The following is a 25,865-nucleotide window of genomic DNA, read 5'->3' on the forward strand; positions in this document are numbered from 1 at the left end:
AAAGTCATCATCAGTGAATTCCATGTGGTCCCATGGACATTTGCAATCCTCTCAGCAGAGTTGGTACAATTCCTTTTTTTTTGAAACACCCCTCCGGTGCCAAACTTCCCTAGTTTTCCTCTTACCTCTGCAGTCACCCTCTGACTCTTTTGCTGCCTCCTCATCTCCCCTCTCTACGTGCTAGAATTCTTCATACCTAAGTCCTGGGCCTTCAATTGCCACAAATATCTTTCTGGTCATTTTACTTGATCTTACGATCTTCAAAACCACCTGTATACTGATGACTCTCAAACTAACTCTCTTGTATGGACCTCCCCTCGAAGCAACAGATCTGAATATCAAGCTGCATACTTGATAAGCATAATTACGCTGCACAAAAACACCTCAAACTAGATAATAGGGAGAAAGGAAAGAATGCATAAAATGTGCAAAGGCCCTGGAATGCAGAGAGTCAAGGCAGCAGGGACACTGGTGAGGAAGAAGGCTAATTTATACAGGGAACTCAAGGAAGGCCTCCCTAATAGAGTTGAGATTCACGGTGATGTATGTCCATGAAAACAAGGACAGGATGCTATGAAGAAAGAATAAAGGTAACACAAGAAAAAGCTCTAAAAAAATTTAAGTATGTTTGCCAAATTAAAAATTCAACAGAAGGGATGGAATGCAAAATCAAGGAACTCTTCCAATATGCAGAACAAAACAAAAAGAGATGGAAACAGAAAAGATTAAGAACACAAGGATTAAACCAGGAGATTAAACAATAAATTAATAGAAGTTTTAGAAATACGTACAGTGGAAACAGTGAAGGAAGTTATCAAAGAGCAAAAGAATTCCCCAAAACTGAAGAACATAAGTTTCCAGAACTCCTATCAAGCAAAATGAATGAAAAAAAATCCCACATGAAGATACATCTTTTAAAAAGTTTTAGAACACAAAAAATGTCTAACAGTTTGGAGAAGGGGTGTGAACTGAGAATGACACTGGCCATTATCATTCATTAGCAACACTGAATTCTAGAAGACAACTAAGCAAACGTCTTCCAAGTTCGAAGGGAAAATGATTTTCAACCTAGATTTCTCTACCCAGATGAACTATAAATCAATCACAGAGGTAGAATACATTTTAAAGCATGCAAAAACTGAGAAAATTAAACTGATAATACCCTTTCTAAGGCAGTTATTTGAGGATGTGTTCCAGAAAAACAAGGGAGGAAACCAAAGAGGAAGAAGAAGCAGTAACCAGTCAAGAGAAGTCTCAAGATGATACCCATGGAACAAGTCTGAAAAATAAGTCTGTGATTCAAGAGGACAAAGTGCCACAGAAAAGAAGTTTCTTTGATAAAACAAATGACTGGATAGAGAGTATTTTTTTAAAAGGGATTTAACAGGCTGGGCACAGTGGCTCACACCTGTAATTCTAGCACTTTGGGAGGCCAAGGCAGGTGGATCATGAGGTCAGGAGTTTGAGACCAGTCTGGCCAATACAGTGAAATCCTGTCTCTACTAACAATCCAAAAATTAGCCGGGCATGGTGGCATACGCCTGCAGTACCAGCTACTCAGGAGGCTGAGGCAGAAGAATAGCTTGAACCTAGGAGGTGGAGGTTGCAGTGAGCCAAGATCACGCCACTGTACATCAAGCTGGGCAACAGAGATTCCATCTCAGAAAAAGAGAATATAACAAAAATGTCAGATGCGCATGAACCAGAACAACTCCATCTTGAATAGGAGCTGGGTAGAATAAGGCTGAAAACTACTGGGCTGCATTTCCAGACAGTTAGGGCATTCTAAGTCACAGGATGAGATAAGAGGTTGGCACAAGATACAGGTCATAAAGACTTTGCTGATAAAACAGATTACAGTAAAGAAGCTGGCTAAATCCTACCAAAACCAAGATGGCCACAAGAGTGACCTCTGGTTGTCCTCACTACTACACTCCTGCCGCGCCATGACAGTTTACAAATGTCATGACGACATCAGGAAGTTAACCTACATGGTCTAAAAGGGGAGGCACGAATAATCCACCCCTTGTTTAGTTATCATCAAGAAATAACCATAAAAATGGGCAACCAGAAGCCCTCAGGGCTGCTCTGTCGATGGAGTAGCCATTCTTTTATTCCTTTACTTTTCTAATAAACTTGCTTTCACTTTGCACAGCAGACTCGCCCTGAATTCTTTCTTGTGTGAGATCCAAGAATTCTCTTTTGGAGTCTGGATTGGGCCTCCTTTCCTGTAATGTATTTGTGGCAACCCAGGTGCAGAAACCCTGACCCAGCGGTACCTTCGGGTAAGTGCTGCGGTCCTATAACATCTTTCTGGAGACCACGGAAGCAACTATACTGCAGAAACCCCCGACCCAAAGGCTAACTTTGGGTAAGTGGTGGGGTCCGGCAACATCTTTCTCGCGAACCACAAAAGGGACAATACTGAGGAGAACCCCCAACCCAAAGGAAACAGACTGCAGTACTAATTGGATGACTTTGGGTAAGTGGTGGAGCACCCAAGTAAAGAATGGGATTGGGTTGGGGCCCAACTTAGGGGAGTTACAGTCTCTCCTAAGAGAGTGGGTTAGAGGCCCATCTCAATAAAAGGTAAGGACACTTGACCCACCTTGGGTTAGTGTCCCTTCTAAGATTTAGGGGGTTAGAGGCCCGTCTTGGTAAAGGCCTTCTTGGGTAAGAACAGGTTTGGCACTATGGGATGTTAACTGCTATTCTCTTTGGATTAATCTGCCTTGCACTCTTTGCTAATGGCTGTAGGTGACAGAGTTAGGCATGTACAGGACTATGGGACATGGGGAACTTTTTCTTCCCTAAAAGGGGAAACTTAAGAGCTGATGGAATGGCTGGAAAATATCCCTTTGCTACTGAGAAGTAGCCACCTGAACTTTTTCTATGTCACTGCAATGGGTGAGTCTTTCTCTAACCTCCGTGATCATTTCGCTTTCCCCACCCTGCTACAGGAAATGCTTTTCTCTCTCTCCTTTTCCTTTCCTATCTTTTCTGTTACTCAGGGCAACCATCTTGCCCAGAGGCCGTGTAAGTCTGAGACTGGATTAAAGATGATGGGCCCCATGGGGGCAAATTTAAAGCTCTCCAGTTTGATACTGGGTGCTAAGCAGAGTGGCTAAACGTCTATGTTTTATCACGTATTTTGCTCCGGCCAGAACAAAAAAAAGTAATTTTCCTTTATGGTGAGGCCTGGCCCCTAGGGCAATGGTGCTGCAAGCCAGATCACTAGTGCCACTCAGGGAAAGGGAACCCAGAAGCCTGGCATGCTGGCAAAAGGGTAAGAATTTCTTACCAGTCAGATTTCTGGTTTCTCACTCTCTGTGCAAACAGTTCAATGAATAGGGGGAAAAAATCAGTGTTTATCTCCTCTGTAATGTTTTGATTAATGCAAAAAAAAATTCTAAGGCTAGTCTTAAGCTGGTGTATTTTGTGCTATGAATTTGTTTTTCTGTGTCAAGGGATGCTTTAGGACAAAACACGGGCTTAGAACACCTGCAGGTCCATTTTTCAAGATGAGCCAGCAAGCTGGTCAGGTCCCTGAAACAAACAAAACAGTAGATGAAGTCTCCACCTTGTTTTATGTCCTTGGGAGCTTGACCTTGTAACCATGTGCCAGTACTTTTGGTCTCTGCCTTGCAGGGAACAGGAATTTTAGGGTTCATGTCATAGTTAGATCTAAAAATCATATTAGTTAAAAGCCTTTGCAAGCTCAAAATTACTCTAGATTCCTTCTGGGAAAGGAAAGAGAGACCGTCTCCTGCTGTAGCTCAGAAGCCAGGGTTTTGCACTTTCACAGTGGCAGCTCAGGTTCGATTCCTTCCCTAGGAAGTCGTTTCTGGTTTAATATCTGTGTGACCTTGTCTATTCTCTTCTCTTCCATGAACTGTCTTAAACTTTCCTTCCTCCAAGCACCTTGGAGGTTACCTTAGGTATAGTTCAAAAGCCAGAAATACTGGCTGTTTGGCATAAGAAATTCTAAAAGGACTGTATTAAACAGTGCTATGGTTAAAATCAGTTTAATTAAAAGCAGATATTCAAGCTCTAACAGCCTGAATTCCTTGGGAAAAACAGGAGGCACCAGAGACCCCCCTTCCTGGCCCTGTTCTTCCAAGGGTTCCCCCTTAAAGCCAGTAATCCAATTAAGAAACTTAAAAACTGGCAAATGAAAAATCTTACAACTACTATAGTAACCATCGTCTGTCTTTCTGTGTAGCTATATACATATGATGTGTAATGTTGATATAAAAGAAGTCTAATTAATTGGCTGAAACAAAAATAAGTGCTTAAATCAAATATTTTGAAAGCAAAATAAAAACTGTAATGCCTTTTAGTTCATGTAACTTTAGTAATCTTTGGGAAATACAAACAGCTTTAAAAATTATTGATAAAAACATTTAGTCTAAATTATGCAGGTCAGATATTAAGTTTGCTAAATGCTTTAAGGTCATAAACTGCTAAACTTTTAAAAATTGTTCAATTTACCTGCCTTAAAGCCATTAGATTCTAGATAAGGCCTGGGGACATGTGGAATTGGCCGTGTCCCCTAGCTATACAAAGATGATTATAAAGAAAGATTTTATATAAGAAAAGATCTTGGTATGGTAAATTCTCCTCCTAAAGTAAAATGACTGGTTGTTTAAAAGGAGGGATGTTTACGGCAAGTCAGAAAGTCCGAGAATGTCTCAGATGATCTGTGTAAATCGTGAAAGGATTTTTGAAAGAGAATTTATGCAAGAAATGTTATACAATTCAAAGGCTGTTAGGCCTCCTAAATGCGTCATAAAATGCCGCTATGACTCTTACTGTGTAACTTGCCTGCTTAAATAAGGTAAGGCCTGGGGACATGTGGAGTTAATCACGCTCCCTAGCTATGCAGGAGGGTCAGCCCTTATCTGTACTTCTGTCTGGCATGTCCTAGGCTAGGCTCCACATCTAGTACACAATTAAAATTGCTTACTAACCAGGGTTTTTACCAAAAGTAAATGTCGCTAAAAGTTAACACTGTAACATGTGAGACTATTGAAGAAACAGTTTTACCTGTAAGGTGTATAAGGAAAGTAGAATTGATTTTTGGTAAAAGATTATAAGAAGGCATGGGAATATAGGTTTTTTGCCTAAAGAAGTGTTTTAAGTTAGAATAAAGCTAAAGGTTTGAACAGTTGTGGAAGGTTTGAAAAAATTAATTGTAAAAGAGATTCTGTGTGTGAACATTGGCTAAATTAAAGGGGTATTATTCAGTTTTTCTATAAATTAAACATTGGAATAAAAGAACAACAGGTTTTTCTTAGAGCAAAAACCTGCTTATGATCTGCTCTTTAACAAGACTTGTAAAGGGTTATAAAAGGTTTATGAGAATCTTACCTTATGGTCAAACTGATTAAGATTGGAAAGATTTATTTATTTACAAGGTTTTACTAAGAATTAGCAAAACCCTATCTCTACTAAAAATACAAAAAATTAGCCGGGTGTAGTGGCTGGTGCCTCTAGTCTCAGCTACTCAGGAGGTTGAGGCAGGAGAATTGTTTGAACTCGGCAGGCAGAGGTTGCAGTGAGCCAAGAATAGCGTCACTGCACTCCAGACTGGGTGACAGATCAAGACTCCGTCTCAAAAAAAAAAAAAAAAAACTGGGTTTTATATCAATAATGCACTAATACAACAGTGACATTTGGTTTATTTGGTATAAAAATCATACAGGAAGCATTATCAAATGTGAAATGGTGTTTTGCTTTCTTTGGACTATGTTTGCATAAATGTGTTATTGGTACATTCTAAAGTTATGGGAAACTCCTATAATTCTAATATTATTTAGTGTGTTAATAATTTTAATTGTTATGTAAAATTCTGTGTATCACAGAAGTAACCAAATTTCCTTATCAATTGTGGCTTTAATAGCGGCTGTCCTAAAGCTTTTTATCATCCAGAGATGACTGTCCTGTTTTAATCCTCTTTAGAAGGTGTTTTATAATCAATTATAGAACTCTAACACATGTTCTTAAATGCAGGTTTTCTGGTAACTTTGGAGAGTATAACGACAGAACAGAGAAAAAAACTTTCAGTACTCTCATGGAGAGCTAAAATATTCATGAATATCAAGCAAAACAGGAGTTACCTAAATTCACTGAACCAATAAAAAATTGACGTAATATTTTAAACTTTGCATAAAACACTGCTGATCCCTTGTTTTTCAGAATCAAGGAAACTTTCCTTTTGAGCTATTTATAGCTCTTATAGCTCTTAACAGTTGAGTATATACTCCTATGCACAAAATTCAGAGCATATTTGTTTCTCTCTACCTGATTTCTCCAGAATTTGGCAACTAGTGGTGAGTATTCTTAACTTACAGCAATACAGTTATTTGCATAGGTGCAATAAGAATCTGTTTTCTTGGCTGGGCACGGTGACTCACATCTGTAATCCCAGCACTGTGGCAGGCTGAGGCGGGTGGATCACAAGGTCAGGAGATCCAGACCATCCTGGCCAACATGGTGAAACCCCATCTCTACTAAAATACAAAAAATTAGCTGGGCGTGGTGGCGCTGCCTGTAGTCCCAGCTACTCAGGAGGCTGTGGCAGGGGAATCGCTTGAACCTGGGAGGCAGAGGTTGCAGTGAGCTGAGATCACGTCACGGCACTCCAGCCTGGTGACAGAGTGAGACTGAGTCTCAAAAAAAAAAAAAAAAAAAAGCTGTTTTCTTTTGTAACAGAAAACAATTGGAGAACGTGGTTATTTTACCAAGGCTTTGACTGGAATGGTATGTTTTCCTTTAAGGAATTAAACTTGACTTATAGAGCCAATAAAAGCCTGTGGGAACTGGCCTCATACCTTGTCTACAACAGTCCCTGCTCAAGGTTTCTGACTTGTGGTAAGTGAAGGATGTCACTTTCTCATAGGTCCAAGAGCTCCAAGTTATCCTGGGACCTCAAAAAAGAAAGGAATTTACCCAACTCATAGGTATTTGAGGGTACAAACCCATGATGGGGCTCAGCTTTAAAAAAGCCTTATCTGAGATCCCTTACAAAACAGAGTTCCATTGAAGCCAATTAAAAAGCCTATGTGAAAAATAATTATTATTGCTACACTTTATACAAATAATCAAGACAAGTATAATAAAACAAATCAGTCTTATAATTTGTCTTTAGTAAAAATGGAGAACTGGAGAAAAATGTTTCAAGAACTATGGTACACCTGTTATTGAATTCTAGTCTCATCTGTTGTTTTTGAGTTTATTTCTGCAATTTAATCTACGCCTGCTTATTCCTGTGAACCTACAGTGATCTCTAACTGCTGCTCAGAAGAAACAAGAGGGATGGATAATGTAAAAATCTGGATCTGTATTCTAATTTTAGGCACATTACAATCAGCTAACAATCCCATATCAGCTTAATTCCAACAGTTGCCCAGTTCATGGAAAGTCTTCTAATTTAGTTTACTTGGAATAACTTTACTTATTTTGCTTTACTGTTGTGGAATATACTGCTGTTATACTTTTTGTGTAGGAATACAAGACGAGCTTACTGATTGTTCTCTTAAACTCTTATTAATCTTCCAGATATCACCCTTTGTCAAAACTCAAGAGTTATGAATGGACCTTACCATACTGATGCTTTCTGACTATGCTCCTCTCTACTCCAAATGTAAGAGACCCTAATAGTTAGGCAGGAATATCATCACCCCTATTCAGCCTGAAGGAGTTACAGAAGATGAATCTTCATCCCTCTGGAACACTTAGGATTAAAGGTTCTCTTATAAAAGGGAGGGGGGAAATGTCAGAGGCATGTGAACCAGAACAACTCCATCTAGAATAGGAGCTGGGTAAAATGAGGCTGAAACCTACTGGGCTGCATTCCCAGTTAAGGCATTCTAAGTCACAGGATGAGATAAGAAGTTGGCACAAGATACAGCTCATAAAGACCTTGCTGATAAAACAGGTTGCAGTAAAGAAGCTGGCTAAATCCTACCAAAACCAAGATGGCCACAAGAGTGACCTCTGGTTGTCCTCACTACTATGCTCCTGCCAGCACCATGACAGTTTACAAATGTCATGGCAATATCAGGAAGTTACCCTATATGATCTAAAAGGGGAGGCACGAATAATCCACCCCTTGTTTAGCATATCATCAAGAAATAACCATAAAAATGGGCAACCAGCAGCCCTCAGGAGTGCTCTATGGAGTAGCCATTCTTGTATTCCTTTACTTTCTTACTAAACTAGCTTTCATTTTGCACTGTGGACTTGCCCTGAATTCTTTCTTGTGCGAGATTCAAGAATCCTCTCTTGAGGTCTGGATCGGGCCCCCTTTCCTGTAACAAAAATAGTCACAAAACAAGAAACTTCATAAAAATAAGCTGTATAAGACAGATAACAAAATCATAGCACATAACTTCACTCTGCAGGGTACAATATATATGTAGTCACAATAATATCCATACTACACATAGAACATGCAAGATTATTTTCTAGAACATACGAATACTGTCATCCTTGCTAGTGAAAAAGGTATAGTACAGATGAAAGAAACTGGGAGGCAGAAGAGAAAGCAGAAAGAGGTGGCAAAAAGAATGGTAGCAATAATATCCACCCTCACCTTACAAATAGGGTGTCAAAGATACTATATACAGCTGACAAGACAAGAAATAAAGATGAAATACATCACTAAAATAAAAACAGTAACCAAGAAAGAAACTAAAAACAGTGATATTATGACACTGGGAGGGGGTTGCAGGGTCATGTGTTAAATCCTCACCTATCATAAGAGGAATCAACAAAATTGGGGGAAAAAATAGCAACACCAAAAGAATGAGAACACAAGCCACAGGCTGGGAGAAAATATGTGCAAAAGACGTATCTGATAAAGGACTGTTATTCAAAATATACAAAGAATTCTCAAGCTCAACAAGAAGAAAATGAGGACTGGGTGCAATGGCGCACACCTGTAATCCCAGCACAGCACTTTGGGAGGACAGGGCGGGAGGATCACTAGTGTCCAGGAGTTCAAGACCAGTCTGGGCAGTCTTGAGACCTGTCTCAAGGGGTCTCCCTGCATAGTGAGACTCATCTCATCAAAAAAGTAAAAAATTAGCTGGGCATGGTGGCTTACACTTGTAATCCCAGCTACTCAGGAGACTGAGGAAGAAGGATCACTCGAGCCCAGGACATGAAGGCTGCAGTGAGTCATAATTGCGCCACTGCACTCCAGCCTGCGCAACAGAATGAGACACTGTCTCAACAACAACAACAAAAAAAATGGAAAATGAAACACCTGACTAAAAATGGAAAAACATCTGAACAGACACTTCACCGAAGAAGAAATACAGATGGAAAAATGAGCATATGAAAAGCTGCTCCACATCAGACATTCCTCATGGATCTAGAACTAGAAATACCATTTGACTCAGCAATCCCATTAAGGGGTATATACCCAAGGGATGATAAATCATTCTACTATAAAGACTCATGCAGACGTATGTTTATTGTAGCACTGTTCACAATAGCAAAGACTTGGAACCAACCCAAATGCCTATCAATGACAGACTGGATAAAGAAAATGTGGCACGTATATACGTATATACCATGGAATACTATGCAGCCATAAAAAAGGATGAGTTCATGTCCTTTGCAGGATCATGGATGGAGCTGGAAACCATCATTCTCAGCAAACTAACACAAGAACGGAAAACCAAACACTGTATGTTCTTTCTCATAAGTGGGAGCTGAACAATGAGAACATATGGACACAGGGAGGGGAACATCACACACCGGGGCCTGTCAGTGGGTCGGGGGCTAGGGAAGGGATAGCATTAGGAGAAATACCTAATGTAGATGACGGGTTGATGGGTGCAGCAAACCATCATGGTATATGTGTATACCTATGTAACAAACCTGCACATTCTGCACATGTACCCCAGAACTTAAAGTATAATAATAATTAAAAAAAAAAAAAAAAAAAGCTGCTCCACATCATACATCTCTAGGGAATTTCAAATAACACAAGAGTGAGATATCACTACACAACTATTAGAATGGCTAAAATCCAAAACAGTAAGAACATCAAATACTGGTGAGGATGTGGAGCAACAGGGACTCTCGTTGGTAGGAATGCAAAATCATTCAGCCACTTTGGAAGACAGTTTGGGGAATTCTTAGAAAAGTAAACATACTCATTCTCTATGATCCAGCAATAGCACTCCTTGGTATTTAGCCAAATGAGTCAAAAACATACGTCCACACAAAAACCTGCACATGGATGTTTATAGCAGCTTTACTTGTAACTGCCAAAACTTGAAAGCAACCAACTGTGGTACACTCAGATAATGGAATATTAGTATCATCCACCCCTTAAAATGAAATAACTATCAAGCCACGAAAAGACACGGAGGAACCTCAAATGAAGCATTTACTAAGTTAAAGAAGCAGTCTGAAAAAGCTACACACAGTATGATTCCAACTATGACACTGTGGAAAAGACAAAACTACAGAGACTGTAGTTTTGTAAAACTATGGTCCTTTTGCTTGCAAAAGCAAAAAGATCAATGGTTGCCAGGGGTTGGGGGGAGGAAGGGATGAACAGGTAGAGCCAGGCACAGGTGAGCCACGGTGCCTGCCTATTCATCCCCCACCCCCAAGGGAGAGAGGCAAGGTGGGAGAATTGCTTGAGGCCAAGAGTTCCAGACCAGCCTGGGCAAGACAGCAAGGCCCTGTCTCTACACAAAACTTGGATACATGGCATTATACGTTTATCCAAACCTACAGAATGCATAACACCAAGGGGTAACCGCAATGTAAACCATGGACTCTGAGTAATAACAATATATCGGTGTGGGTTCACTGATTGTAACAATGTGCCACTCTGGGGGGAGATGTTGATAATGAGGAGGTTGTGTGTGTTTGGGAACAGGAGTATACTACAGGAAAACTTGTACTTTTCACTCAATTTTGCTGTGCCTAAAACTGCTCTTTAAAGAATAGTGTTTACTTTTTTAGAAGGCAGTAAAAGCATAATAAAGTGGTTACCTTTGAGAAGAGAGACAAGAAATGGGAAGGGGTAGGGCAGCAGCAGTCTTGCTTTTCATAATAAGCTCCTTGTCCTGGTTCATTATTTTAACCCTTGTATATATTACTTTGATAGTGAAAATTAAGAAAAAGAAATGTGAAAGTTTATGAATACAGTGTGGAAAGAGGCAATTAGCAATCCGTTGGTTTTATAGGCAGCACTGGCCCTTTGGACTTAGAACAAATGAGATAAAAGAAGCTGGAGGCAATTCAGCCAGCAGATGCACGGCCATAAGGAACTAAGTCTGTTATCAAATCTTGGGGCCCCACCTTGACCGTGACAGAAAAGTAGTTGTTTCCACAGCTGGACTGTCTTTTGGGTAGTCTCAATGGTGTGCTTTCTAGAGATTCATACCTAACTTGAAAGAAATTGTCTTTGCAAATCAAACAGAGGCAAAGAAAACACAAAAGAGTCCTACACTCATGCAAATGAACCAAATTACCCATTTTACTTCCTTTGTTAAAAGCAAACAGCAGTGTCAATGTGTAAAGATGATTTTTGTAAAGGGATAAACATTTTCTATCTCATCTCCATTTTACTTTTTTTTGGAAGAATGCAAAATGAATTTTCCTCACACTACACTTGCTCAGCAAATTGGATTAGAATTCAAAATGCTTGTAAATCTACTCCTCCTGTTTCCCAAATACTCATGCTGTACCACGGCCACTATGAACAGCACTCCAGAAAGAGGGGGACAATAAAGCTTCTGAACAAAAGCCCCCTAACACTAAGAAGGCGCTCAGGCCTGGAGAGGACACAGTGACCACTCTGTGTCAGGATGCAGGGGAGATAGGGCAGCAGACAAAGCCTCAGTGTTTCTGAGGAGATAATGGTATGGTCTGACCAGCTTCTAGCAGGCGGCCCACACAACCGGCTGCCATTAGTCATCTCCAGGAGAAGCCAGAATGCCAAGCAGCTCTGGGAGGGCAGCTCCTGACGGGCCATTTGAAAAGTGCAAAGCAGGCAGGGACATCAAATTTCCATTGAAACTGAAGTGGCTGGAGGAGCGCTTGGTCCCAGAATTCTCTCTGCACACTGCCTTAGCTTCCTTGCCCATTGTGTGGGCGAAATGAAATCCTCATTGCCTAACTAGAGAGCTTGGCACCTCTGAACAGAAATCTCCCAGCAGCACTGTGGGAAAATAAAGTCCACAGTCGCCAGGCACCAAACACTGAGAACGAGGAGGAGCTGAGGGTGCGGGCTTTAGTGAACTAAAAGATCTGCCATATTCATGCGCAGCCTTACTTTCTGGACAGATGGGAAAAGCTAACTTCCAGGTTAGTGAGGCTGGATGCAAGTGAGAACCACCTAGTCTAGTCTAGATCACAATCAGGCCCTGACTTCCTACAGTTATGGCTCAGGTGTACCTCAGTTTTACCTCACAGAGATCACTGAGAAACTTCCAAGTTCCACCAGGAAAACATATTAAATTCACCTGAATTGGTAACTGGAGAAATTAGAAAATTAGATGGACTGGGCATGCAAAATCCTTTTTATTTCTATTAATATCACTTTGGGGGTGGGAGTTGTTTTTTTTAACCACCCATGGGTCAAAATACACAAAGAACTTTAAGGAATCGTCCATATCCTTTGAATTGGAGTTTACTATATAGGAATGATAACAGCACTTTATGTTTGTGTAGCACTTTGGTTTTGTAAGCACTTTCACATACATTAACTTGAGGCTCACAAAACTCAGTTCATAAAAGTGTCATTATTGTTATTTTACAGATAAAGAAACTGAAAGTCTGTGAGACTTCATAATTTGCCCAATGGTCACATCATAAGTATGTCTTCTAATACAAGCCGGGCATGGTGGCTCACACCTGTAATCCCAGCACTCTGGGAGGCCGAGGCAGGCAGATCACCTGAGGTCAGCCTAGCCAACATGGTGAAACCCCGTCTCTACTAAAAATATAAAAATTAGTTGGGCGTGGTGGTGTGCACCTGTATCCCATCTACTCTGGAGGCTCTATCTCAAAAAAAGTATGTCTTTTGATACCTAAGTACAAAATCACATTATTTCAGAACTGGAAGGAAGAGAAATCATATAACCTAATTTTTCATTCAAAGTGGCATCAATAGCATCCAACTTCTGTTGCCATCTACTAAACTCTCATGTTCCAGTTACCATTGAATATTTTCAGTAAAAGGAAACCCACCACTAGACAGCGCCTTCCACTGTTGAGCAGCTCAAATAGCTGGACAATCCTTCTTTATATGAGGCTGAATTCTATATCTTCATTAACATGGCACACACTGGCTCCAGTTCTGAAACACTCTGGAATCACAAAGAACAAATTTATTGCCTCTTCCACCTGACATCTGAATGTGTGCAGGCAGCTTTGTTTCCCCATTGGTCTTCTAAATCTTCACTCAAAACATTTCTAATTCTTCCCACCAGGCCTCACAGGTCCCGGGGTCCATTCACGGGATAAACTGCCTAGAGAGCTTCTGATTTACCAAGGTCCCTCTGAAATCTTATCCAGAATCTCAGAAACACTGCAGATGTGGGTTTCTGTGAGTTAAAAATCTCTTGGTTGCAACAGAAAACCCAACTCAAGCTTACAACAATAAAACGATTTAGCTCACATAACTGAAAGTCTAGGATTAAGTCCAACTTCAGGTCTGGCTCAACTGAAAGATGTTCTCTCAAGGTCAATTTTTCTCCATCTTCTGCTCTTCCCTTCCTCCACAGATCACCCTCATCAATAAGCTGCCTGCCCTCATGGCAGTGTGATGGTACTGGCAGCTCCAGGCCTCACATCTGCACACCATCATATCCAGCAAAGAGCAGAGACTCTCTCCCAGGCACCCCAACAAACGTCTCCTCAACACTCATTCTGATTGAGTCTGTGCCATCCTTGACTCACTGAGACCAGGGTGATATGGTGACTCACTTGAAAGTGGGAATAAACTAAAGAGAATTCCTGGGAGAAGAGGGGTAAATGCTGGGAAGTCAACCAAAAAGTGTTCAAAATGTGGTCTGACCAATGCCGAGTCAGTTCCCTGGTGTAGCATACTGGTACGGGTTGAGCATCCCTAATCCAGAAAAAAATCCAAAACCCTAAACATTCTGAGCGCTGACATGACCATAAAAGGAAAACACTCATTGGAGTATTTCAGATTTCCAGATTACGGATGCTCAACTGGTAAGTATAATGCAAGTATTCCAAAATACAAAAAAAATCCAAAGTCCAAAACACATCTGGTCCCAAGCATTTCAGATAAGGGATACTCAGACCTGTATAATTAATACAGCAGATGGAACTGGTGTAGTGTGCCAGGTGAAAAACCAACCAACCCAAAAGACTTTAGGCCCCAGCAGGGGACATCAGGCAACAATTAGAAACAAGAATTGGCCAGACTCAGTGGCTCACACCTATAATCTATAATCCCAGCACTTTGGGAGGCCAAGGCGGGAGTTTGAGCCCAGGAGTTTGAGACCAACCTGGGCAACATAGGGAGACAACCATCTCTACTGAAAATACAGAAAAATAGCTGGGTGTGGTGGTGTGTGCCTGCAGCTCTAGCTACTCAGGAGGCTGAGGTGGGATGATCACCTGAGCCTGGGAAGTAAAGGCTGCAGTAAGCTGTGATTGCACCACTGCACTTCAGCCTGAGCAATGGGAGTGAGACCCATCTCATAAGCAGATACATACACACAAAAATCACGTAAACCATTTGGCATACTTTTAGTATACATGAGACACAATACAAGCATTTGCTTTATTGAGCTTTGCTTTGTTGCGCTTTGCAGATAATACATTTCTTAGAAATTGAAGGCTTGTGGCAACCCTACATTGAGCAAGTCTATCGGCACCATTTCTCCAACAGAATGTGCTTACTTTGTTAGCATTTTTTAGCAGTATTTTTTAAATTAAGGCATGTACATTGCTTTTTTTAGATGTAATGCTATTGCACACTTAATAGACTACAATATAGTATAAACAAAATTTTTGTATGCACCAGGAAACCAAAAACCTCATGTAATTCATTTTATTGTGGTGGTCTGAAACTGAATTCACAATATCGCCGTATGTCTGTAGTTAAAATGCAATGTGAAATAAAAAATACAAAACACAGCTGGGTGCAGTGGCTCATGTCTATAATCCCATCACTTTGGAAGCCGAGGAGGGTGGATCACCTGAGGTCAGCAGTTCTAGACCAGCCTGACCAACACGGTGAAACCCCATCTCTACTAAAACTACCAAAATTAGCTGGGTGTGGTGGTGGGTGCCTGTAGTCCCAACTACTCAGGAGGCTGAGGCAGAACAATCACTTGAACCCAGGAGGCAGAGGTTGCAGTGAGCCAAGATCCTGCCATTGTACTCCAGCCTAGGCAACAGAGAGAGACTGCCTCAAAAAAGCAAAACAAAACAAAACAAAACAGGACACCACACTTTAAGACTCCTGTGATTATCATTAGACAAATGCTTCTGGTTCATGGGACCATCCATCTGTGTGCAAGCAGCAGTGGAGGTTGGCTCTGCAAAGGTCTTTCCAACATGAGCGAATGAACTTCTTCATCACAGAGTCACTGCTGTTTACTAACCCTTACGCTCCTGCCACCGTTTCAGAGCAAATTTCCCCATAACTTCATCACTTAACAAAATGTTTTATTTTCTGATCATTTTGCAGATCAGGAATTTGCGAAGAGCTCGGCTAGGCCATTCTCACGTAGACACTAGGAGGTGGCTCCAGTCATCCGAAACCCTGGCTGAGATGGGAGCTCCATGGACTGTGGGTTGGAGCACCATGTGGTAGTCTCCCCAGCATGGTGGCCTCACAGTGGCTGGACTTATTACAGAATGGCTCACGGCTCCAGGCACAAGGGCCCCTATAAACAAGAAGGGCCTGCATGGCCTTTTATAACTCAGCCTCAGCAGTCAAAAGAGCACTTCCACCCTCTTCTACCTGCTGAAGCAGTCTGGGCCTGCCCAGATTCAAGATGCAGATCCCTTGACAGAGTAAGTGGCAGAGTCACACTGTAGGAGGGCATGTGGGACAAGGGAGAGTGACAGCTTCAGCTGGAAAATGCAATCTGCCTCACCTCAGGAGGATGACAAGACAGATTTTTATCTCAAAACCCATTCATTCAAGTGTCTCTATTTCCCAAACTGATTTTTGCATCACTGAAGTGTTTAGACATGGAACCAGTGTGAATTCTGTGGACAATCAGCCAATTCCAAAAACACAGTGAAGACAGCTATAAAGCCCACTCTCTGTTAAATACAAAACTCGATGCTTCGCACTTTCTCAGGCCAGTTGATCCTGTTTCTTCACTCCAGTGAAAAGAAGGCAAGAAATACTAAGAAATATTTTGCTGCATCACCATGTTCTTCAAAATCAAGCTTTAGGACTGATGAAAATATGTTTAGCACTTTACCACGGAAAGAATACAATGACCTTTCCTCTACCCTTGACTTACTTTAATACTGCTACTTAAAATGTTTAAAAATAATAAAGCCGGCCCTCTCTTATATAGAACTCTTATGTAGAACTTCTACGGTACCAAATACTTTACATATATTGACTTGTTTGAAACTATACACAGTAGATCCTGTTTCTACATGTATTTTACCAAGGAGAAAACTGAGGCACAGTAGAGATAACTTGCCCAAGATCACACATCTTGAGCTAGAATTCAAACTCAGGAAATGTGGGCTCCAAAGTTCATACTTTTCACAACTAAACTCCCCTAAGCCCTCACATATAAAAATAATACATGCTCTTTCTAAAAGCAAAATACAGTAATCAAAATCCCCTACTTGCCTGGGATAATCATTATGAACAGTTTGGAAAGAATGTATTCTTCCAAGACTTTCTCCGTATTGACACAAACATGCTTGGCCTTTCGTTTGGGATCACAGCATAGGCACTATGACATAAAGGTGTAAACACTCTCTTGCAAGTTATATATGTAACCTGAGAATACATTCTGGTCATAGCTTCCAGGAAGTAACTCTCACTTGTCCTTTTTAATAATATTTCTTACCTCTACATCTTTTTTTTGAGACAAGAGTCTTGTTCTGTCACCCAGGCCGGAGTACAGTGGCACAATCTCAGCTCACTGCACCCTCCACTTCCCGGATTCAAGCAGTTCTCATGCCTCAGCCTCCCAAGTAGCTGGGACTATAGGCACGTGCCACCACACCCGGCTAATTTCCTGTCTTTTTTGTTGTTGTTGTTTAGTAGAGATGGGGTTTTGCCATGTTGCCCAGGCTGGTCTCAAACTCCTGAGCTCAGACAATCCGCCTGCCTCGGCCTCCCAAATTACTAGGATTACAAGTGTGAGCCACTGCGCCCAGTCAACATCATTCTTATTTAATAAAATTTCGCAAGAATGATACAGTCGGCCTTCCATATTTGTGGGTTCCCCTCCCGGAATTCTACCAACCACAGGTAGAAATTATTTGGGAAAAAAGGGATGGGTACATCTCAATGTATATAGACACATTTTTCTTGTCATTATTCCCTAAACAATACAGTAAGTATAACAACAAATTACACGGCACTTACATTGTATTAGGTAGTATAAGTAATCTAGAGATGATTTAAACTATATGGGAGAATATGTGTAGTTTAAATGCAAATACTATGCCATTGTATATCATTTTATATCAGGGACTTCAGTATCTGTGGATTTTGGTATCCATGGGAGATCCTGGAATGAATCTCTGAAAGATACTGAGGATGACTGTACTATAATTTATTTAACCAATTCCTACTGAGGGACATTCAGTATTCCTAGATTCGGGTCAGAACAAAAAAATACTGCAATTAGCAAACTTTTCCTACATTTGCAACATAAGTATGTACTTCTGCTTTTATGTCTACAAGACAGAATTCCTAGATTCCTCAAGAGAAACGTATTTTCAATCTCAAAACTATTGCCAGATTGCTTTATAAAAAAGATTGTAATCATTCACACACCACTGGGGTAGATATATAGGAGTAACTGTTTCTCTGTACACTTCCCACCACTGGAAGTTACTCTTTTAGAAGGTTGAAAAATGATTTCTTTTTATGTGCATTTCTCTGATTACTACTGATGTTGAACACCTTTTTTCTTTTTTGCCACTTGATTGCTCATCACCCTCTACCTACTGACCTCCTCCACCACCTCTTTTGGCATTTACTTTTATTTGTTTACAAGTGTACTAATATTTCAGTATATTTTATAATGTTTTCCCCCAGAATACTATTATGTCCAAGCAGTGGCTACTTGTACCCCATTATTTGTTCTCTTTTCTTCCTCAGTAACTCAATTTTTTCTTAGGCACTTGGAGGTTCCAGAACACTTCCAACCGCTTTAGGAGCTGGGTGTGGCCAGATGGCTAGGTTCTGGCCAAGCAGATGAAAACACTTTCTGGAAGCTCTCTTTAACAGGCAGTGCAGGTATCATGCATCACCTTGGTTCTCTCTTTCCTTACCCCTTTCCTCTGTCCGCTAAGCTACTTGAGACTCAGTACTTTCTGAATCCAGTGATAGTATTATGCTGTCATTGAAAATGTTATACTAAGTCACAAATATGTATTTATATGACATTAGGCCAGTTTTTTAAAAAATCATTCCTGTAGGTATACATTTGTGATCTCTACAACCTAACCACTTATAGAACTGTTACACAGTCTTTCAAAGCCTCAATTCAACAGTAATAACACTTGCAACTATGAAATCATACCCAACGGAATAAGTACTAAATTAAAAAAAAAAAAATTGTCTATCTTTTTTAAAACCAATTTTGTCAGGTAGCCACTATAAAACTCAATTTAAAACAAATTGAAGAAGTCGGGCATGGTGGCTCATGCCTGTAATCCTAGCACTTTGGGAGGCCAAGGCAGGCAAATTACTTGAGTCCAAGAGTTTGTAGCTAGCCTGAGCAACACGGCTCTCTACTAAAAATACAAAAAGTTTAGTGGGGCATGGCGGTGTGCACCTGTAGTTCTAGCTACTTGGGAGGCTGAGATGAGAGAATCACCTGGGCCCTGGAGGTTGAGGCTACAGTGAACCAAGATCATGCCACTGCACTCCAGCCTGGGAAAGTGGAGTGAGGCCCTATCTCCAAAAAAAAGAAAAGAAAGAGAGAAAGAAAAAGAAAAAATTGAGGTTTGTCTGAAGTATTACTTCATTATTCAAAAGTAAAGTTATTAAGAATTTGCTAAGTTTAAAAAGATGCTTTCTCAGACTTAAATATAAGGAGCTTCCTTTTTTCCTAATGAAAAATTCTGGGGAGAATTAGTCTCTTAACCAGGCTACTTGGGAAGGATAATTTTATAACATTATGTCTACCCATCCTGGAACATAGTGCAGTTTCTCCATTATTTCAGGTCTTGTTTTATGAACCACAATAAGATTTAATACTTACTCACTTTATGTCCCATAATTTTCTAGTTTAAATTACTCCTAGATATTTTATGGTATTTGTGAATTGAATTTTTTTTCACATTCCAATGCTAACCAGTTATTGATGGCATAGAAAAAAGCTATTTTGTTCTTTTTATATTTATCTTATATATAATCACAAATTCTCTTATTTTTAGGTCAAATTTATTTTTCTCTTTTTCAGTATTTAAGCCAAAAAATGTTTTTGCCTTATTGCATCAATACCAAAACAATGTTAAATAGTAGCAATAATACTTCAGGTTTTATATTTTTTCTTGAAAACAATTTGTGAGTTTATATTTTGAGGGAAAATTGTCCACTTCCTCCAGTGTTTCACAAGTATTGTTGCAGATTTAATTTTTCATTTACTCCATACCTATAACAATAAATAGATTCTTCCTTGTTAATACTTTTTCCTCTTTTTCCTTTAATCAAGAATAATTTCCATTATTTGCATTTTCAAAGAACTAGTGTTATTCTTACCTTCTCTACCATTTTATTTTCTATTTCATTCATTTCAGCTTTTACCTTTATTCATCTTTATTTTGTACTTTTTTCTAGTTTCATTAGTTGAATATTTCACTCATATATTTTGTCATTCTTTTCTTATACTAATACAAGCATCTAAGATTATACTTTTTTCTGACTATAGATTCAGTTCTATTCTATAAATGTTATCAAAATGCTTCTATTTCTTTTATTTCTAGATGATTTATAATTTGTCTAGACTTTCTTTTGGTGCAGAGATTATTTTACAACAGTGGCTCTTAACTCCAAGGTAGTTTTGTTGTTGTTGCTGTTATAATCATCTCTTTTTTTACCACTAATTTCACTGGACTGAGATGACAGGTTACTGCATACAAAAATCAAAATTTTCGTATTTCACTTTGTGTTTTCTGTGATAAAGGACATGATCAACTTCTGTAAATACTCCCTAGACCTAGGGAAAAATGTACATTCCCTGATCTATAAATTTGTTGCGTATGTTGCTTCTAACCTCTATACTTTTGCTTTTTTGTTTCAAAGGTTGAAAACTGGAAGGCTGCAAGTAAGCTACAAACACATTTTGTTTGACTGGCAAAGTGCCTTAAAATGTGTGAATTTCAATGCCTTTAGGCAAGACATGCATTATCCAGTTCACTGTGCAATTCCCACCATACCTGGTCTCCCACCATATAATTCACATATTCATGCTCCCCACCAGCCCCTGTGAGCATCCAAGTTCGCAATTTAGCTTAGCTGATCCATCAAATTAGAAAAGACATGTAATTAGCATCTCCTAGTATAATATGTTTCTTATCAAATTGTTTCTGGTGTTTGTTCTATGCATTTTGCTGCTTAAAGGCAATTACACTTTATATTTTTGGTTTCTACCAATACACAGTATCTCTTAGTCCTGTTCAATGCTTTTGTTCTTGCATCTTGCTTTGACACTAATATTCTGGACTCTTGTTTTTTAATAGGTGAATTTAGCTGAAGAGTATTTACTGTGGGGTTGTTCATTTGGCTTTATTGTTTCCACTTGATTTTTGTTTACTATTTGTTAACTCATTTCATCTTTTTCCTCTCCTCGCTTTTGCTAATTCGATATTACTTCTCTTTATTCCTTCCTGGCCTGCTTACCTCTCTGCTCACCATCATCCTTGATCCCTATCATTTTGGGAATACTATGTTTTACTACTTGGTTAGTAGTCACCTGCCATTTCTAACACTCTTAATTAAACCTTCACCCAAACTAAATAACCATCCCCCCTCCCCAGTCCCTCACCAACAAAGATGAAATTTTTAGAGGAATTTTATATCTGAATGCCTGCAATCCTAGTCCAGGATTTTGCTCAGATGGTCTAGAATTTTTAGTTCCAGGCTATTTCCTAGATGTTCCAAGGTAGTATGAACCTTCCTTTCAATAATTCTTACTTTACACTTACATTCTGAATCTTTTGCCATGCTAATATCTTCCATTTATCTATGCAATGTTTCCTGCTGCAAGATTCACTGCTCTCTACTGTTTCTTATATTATTCATTTTCTTCTATCTTCATATTTCTATTCTAAGCCAATTACCAGTATCTAATTGGACATTTGAATATTGGTTCAAATGAGATGGATGAATCCTTCATGGCTAAAAATATTCTTCTTTTGCCCTGGTTCACTGAATTATATCTGGGCAGGAGGACTTGATCTCGGACATTCTTTCTGACTTCCTAGCTTTTGAACCCTTCTTTCCTAAGCCTGGGGACTTTCCCACCTTATTAGTCTCAGTTAAAGGTAGGGTCTACCTCTCATTAAATAAGCTAAAAATGCCAGCTGCCTGCTTTCTCAGTGCCCCCTTGCAGCTGGGAGGCCCCTTGACACTGCCATTATTTACACCTGTCCCAGACTTTGATTCAGGAACTAATGCTGCAAAGTAAGGACTATGACGGAAAATGCTCGCTGCAGCAATGGTAGCTGCGGCAAGATCAAGATCCCAGAAAGCAGTGGCCAAGGCGCTCACTGTAGACTTTAGTGCCTGCGGCGTCTGGTGCAAGCTACACTGTCTATGCCCAGGAACACAGCAGCAGCATCTGGCCTGGGCAATTCTGCGTAAGATTTGATCCACTGTCCCTGGCTGCAGAGCCTGTAGGCATCTCTCTCTAGCCCTTCTAACAATTTCACTGCAACTCAACATCCTTAAAAATTTTTCCTCCTAAGCCAACCAAAATCAGCTTCTGTGGCATGCGAGTAAAAACCTAGGCTGATATGGTTGAATACAGAAGATTTATATTACTTCTTTAGAGTCAATAATCCATACAGACTCTATTCCAGCTTCCTTGTGAAGTGGATAAGAACTCCAATGGCATCCCAATTCCCCTCAAAACTGACCTATCTTCCTGTCTAGAAGTTGGCAGGATTTCTACCTTTATTGCTGCAGTCCAGCAATAATGTCTTTTAAAAAAGAATTCCATGAGTCCTTTCAATCTGAAGTCTAAAATTTTGTTCAGCTCAGGTTTTCTTCTTTTATAATACGATGTATTTTCCATCTGTTACTTTGTCCCCTTCTAGGAATCCTATTGTTCAATTATTAGGTCTCCTACATAGATCCCTTAAGCATCTTACGTTTTTCACCTCACAGTATCTTTGTTTTACAAGACATTCCTTCCAGAAAATTAATTCAGTTCTCAGCAGAGACTGTTACCCTTTGTATTTCATCTAGTAAAAATTTTAAATCAGGAGTAATCATTCTTTAAAAGTCAGTACTTTTTTTCTGGTTGATGCTTTCTTCAGTCTCTCTGATTTAGTTATGCTTGTTGTCAATGTTCAGCTTGGTATCTCCATCTCAAGTTATTAAATCCCCTTTTAAGTGGATCACACTATTTCTTCGCTAAATATGGGTTTGGCCTTTGGCACCCACACAAATCATCACACAGAGAAAGACACAGAAGTTTCCACTCTAGTGCCCGGGAGTGAATGAAAGAGCACTTGGGGTCTCCTCCACCTAGACATGGGAACATTTCTACCTGATCTCACAACTCAAGAGAATAAACAGAGGAGAAGCACTCCTGCCCTGAGGAAACATTCAAAAACTTAAACACAGATCTATGTGTTAGTATTATTTAAAATAGAGAGGTGTCGGGAGTGGTGGCTCACGCCCGCAGTCCCAGCTACTAGGGAGACTGAGGTGGGAGGATCGCTTGAGCCTGAGAAGTCAAGGATGCAGTGAGCAGTGATCGTACCACTGTACCCCAGTCTAGGTGACAGGGCAAGACAGACCCTGCCTCTAAATTAAATAAATAAAATAAAATATGGCTAGGTGCAGTGGCTCACGCCTGTTAACCCTAGCACTTTGGGAGGCCGAGGCAGGCGGATCATGAGGTCAGGAGTTCAAGACCAGTCTGACCAACATGGTGAAACCCCGTCTCTAGTAAAAATACAAAAATTAGCCAGGCATGGTGGCACACGCCTGTGGTCCCAGCTACTCGGGAGGCTGAGGCAGAAGAATTGCTTAAACCCAGGAGGTAGAGGTTGCAGTGAGCCGAGATCGCGCCACCGCACTGCAGCCTGGGCAACGGAGAGAGACTCTGTCTCAAAAAATAATAATAAATAAAATAAAATAGAAAAATATTGAATCTAACAATGAAGGATTAAATAAATTATGGTAATATATACAATAGGATATTATGGAGATGTTAAGGATAGTTAAGAGTATTTAATTACATGAAGAAATATTGATATGCCATTAAGTAAAGAATTCAAGATATGAAATTTAATATACAGGGAGGTTTCAACTGGGTAAACAGACACGCAAATGGCTCAATAATGACACTACACAGAAATGTCAACAGTCATTATCTCTGTCAGGACTCTGAATGATTTTATTTTCCTGATATACTTATTTGGTTTCTTCATTTTCTAGAAGAAGAAAACTACTTACACAATCAGACAAAAATTTATATTTGGGCCGGGCGCGGTGGCTCAAGCCTGTAATCCCAGCACTTTGGGAGGCCGAGACGGGCGGATCACGAGGTCAGGAGATCGAGACCATCCTGGCTAACACGGTGAAACCCCGTCTCTACTAAAAATACAAAAACTAGCCGGGCGAGGTGGCGGGCGCCTGTAGTCCCAGCTACTCGGGAGGCTGAGGCAGGAGAATGGCGTAAACCCAGGAGGCGGAGCTTGCAGTGAGCTGAGATCCGGTCACTGCACTCCAGTCCGGGCGACAGAGCGAGACTCCGCCTCAAAAAAAAAAAAAAAATTTATATTTGAAAAGCCACCAAAACAACTCTACTGGCTCCCTCTCTGCACAGGATACGTTAGAAGCTCATCATCACAGCACATTCTAGTTTTAACCTACAATTTTCCTTGCCTACCACTCTCCTCAATGTACCCTGTGTCTTAGCAACATCAAAGATTTCACTATTCCTCAAAATTGCAGGATTTTTTTACAACTCTGTTTCTTAGCAAGTGTTGTTTCCTCAGCCTAAAAGCCTTCCAAACTTCCCTGGCCTCTTCATCCTTTAAGACGCAGCTCCAACATCTCTCTTCTGTCAAACTTTTCCCAATGTCCTCAGAAATACCTGCTTCCTTGTCTGAGGTCCACACCTTTTGCTCAGGGCACCACTGTGCAGGTCCCACCTGCACTGTGCTATGATAAAAGGTTTACACAACTACCTTCCTGCAGCACACGGAATAACAGTCCCCTAAATATGTCCACATCCTAATCCCTAGAACCTGTGAGTTTGTCACACAACAAAGGGATTTTACAGATGTGCTTAAGGATATTGAGATAAAGAGATTATCCGTAATTCTCTGCTGAACTCAACATAATCACCAGGGTTTTACAACAGGGATGCAGGACAAGCAGGGACGGAAAAAGGAGACGTGATGATAGCACAAGAGGTTGAAGCAATATACTCTGAAAAGGGAAGAGGGGACCACAAGCCGAGGAATGCTAGTGGACTCTAGAAGCTGGGAAGGCAAGAAAATGGATATTCCCCTGAAGCCTCCAGAAGGAACAAAGCCATGCCAGTACCTTGACTTTAGACTTCTAACCTCCAGAACTACGAGGAAATAATTCTGCGTTGTTTTTGAAGCCACTAAATTTGTAGTTATTTGTTATAGCAGCAACAGGAACCAATACACTCCCTGACTACATAAAGAATACCTTAGAGAAGGCAAGGAGGGGGGTGGGAGAAGGACAGGGATACAGAAGTAGAGGGAAGCACCTGTCGGCATTTGGTGAGAAATGAAATGTTGCCTACCCTCAAGGAAAATGACTGAAAAGTAGGAAAATGAGGGGGAAAAGATAGAAGAAAAAGAGAAGGGGTTAAGATTTTTTGAAACTAACATTTTCTGCTAATTTATTTAACATTTATTATCACTCATTGAGAACTTACTAACTTCTGGGTTTTGTTCTAAGAACTCCCTAAGGATATACTATCAGCCCCATTTTACACAGGAGGGGAATGAAGCAAGCAAGAAAGAAACTAGCCTGCAATCCTACAGCTAGTACATAAAGGAAGCCAGGATAAGAATTTTCGCTCCAGAAAGCATGAAGAAAAAACTTCTATGCAGAGAAATTGCAGAAATTTGTGCATTTACATAAGCCGAGGGGGCTGAATATAGTTCAAATCAGGCCAAATTGATTTTAAAAATACTCTCTACTCAATGTGCCATAGGTCAGTATGGTTCTCTTTTTTGAGTGGTCGAATTCACACCTGGATTCAAATCCCTTGGCATGACACAGGAGAAGTTCACAGACTAGGAATGCTGCACTAAAGCCTTCCCTAAATGTGCATCCGGCCCATTGTCCCACCCAGCAGAGGCCCAGGCCCCCAAGGGACCTGAGCTACAGAAGTCTCAGTACTTAAACTTCAGGAGCAGAACAGTCACGGGTACCCACATACCCAGCAAGGCCAGTGTAGTAATGGTCCTTTAGA

The 25,865-nt window shown here is 40.3% G+C and overlaps 1 protein-coding gene across 2 annotated transcripts in view; it reads right to left on the minus strand.

The window, feature by feature from the left end:
• The window catches only part of SPECC1 (sperm antigen with calponin homology and coiled-coil domains 1), a 227,679-nt gene that overhangs the window by 115,886 nt on the left and 85,928 nt on the right, over positions 1-25,865 (minus strand). The window contains exon 1 of one of the 2 annotated variants that reach the window (XM_026448175.1): positions 13,225-13,243. The exons of the other annotated variant lie outside the window; for it this stretch is intronic. The gene's annotated coding sequence lies outside the window, so the exon portion shown is untranslated. Of the gene's footprint in view, positions 1-13,224; positions 13,244-25,865 lie in introns of those variants that run through there. 2 annotated transcript variants of the gene reach the window in all.

Source organism: Piliocolobus tephrosceles, chromosome 16 (assembly GCF_002776525.5).
Source record: "Piliocolobus tephrosceles isolate RC106 chromosome 16, ASM277652v3, whole genome shotgun sequence".
Taxonomy (NCBI): domain Eukaryota; kingdom Metazoa; phylum Chordata; class Mammalia; order Primates; family Cercopithecidae; genus Piliocolobus; species Piliocolobus tephrosceles.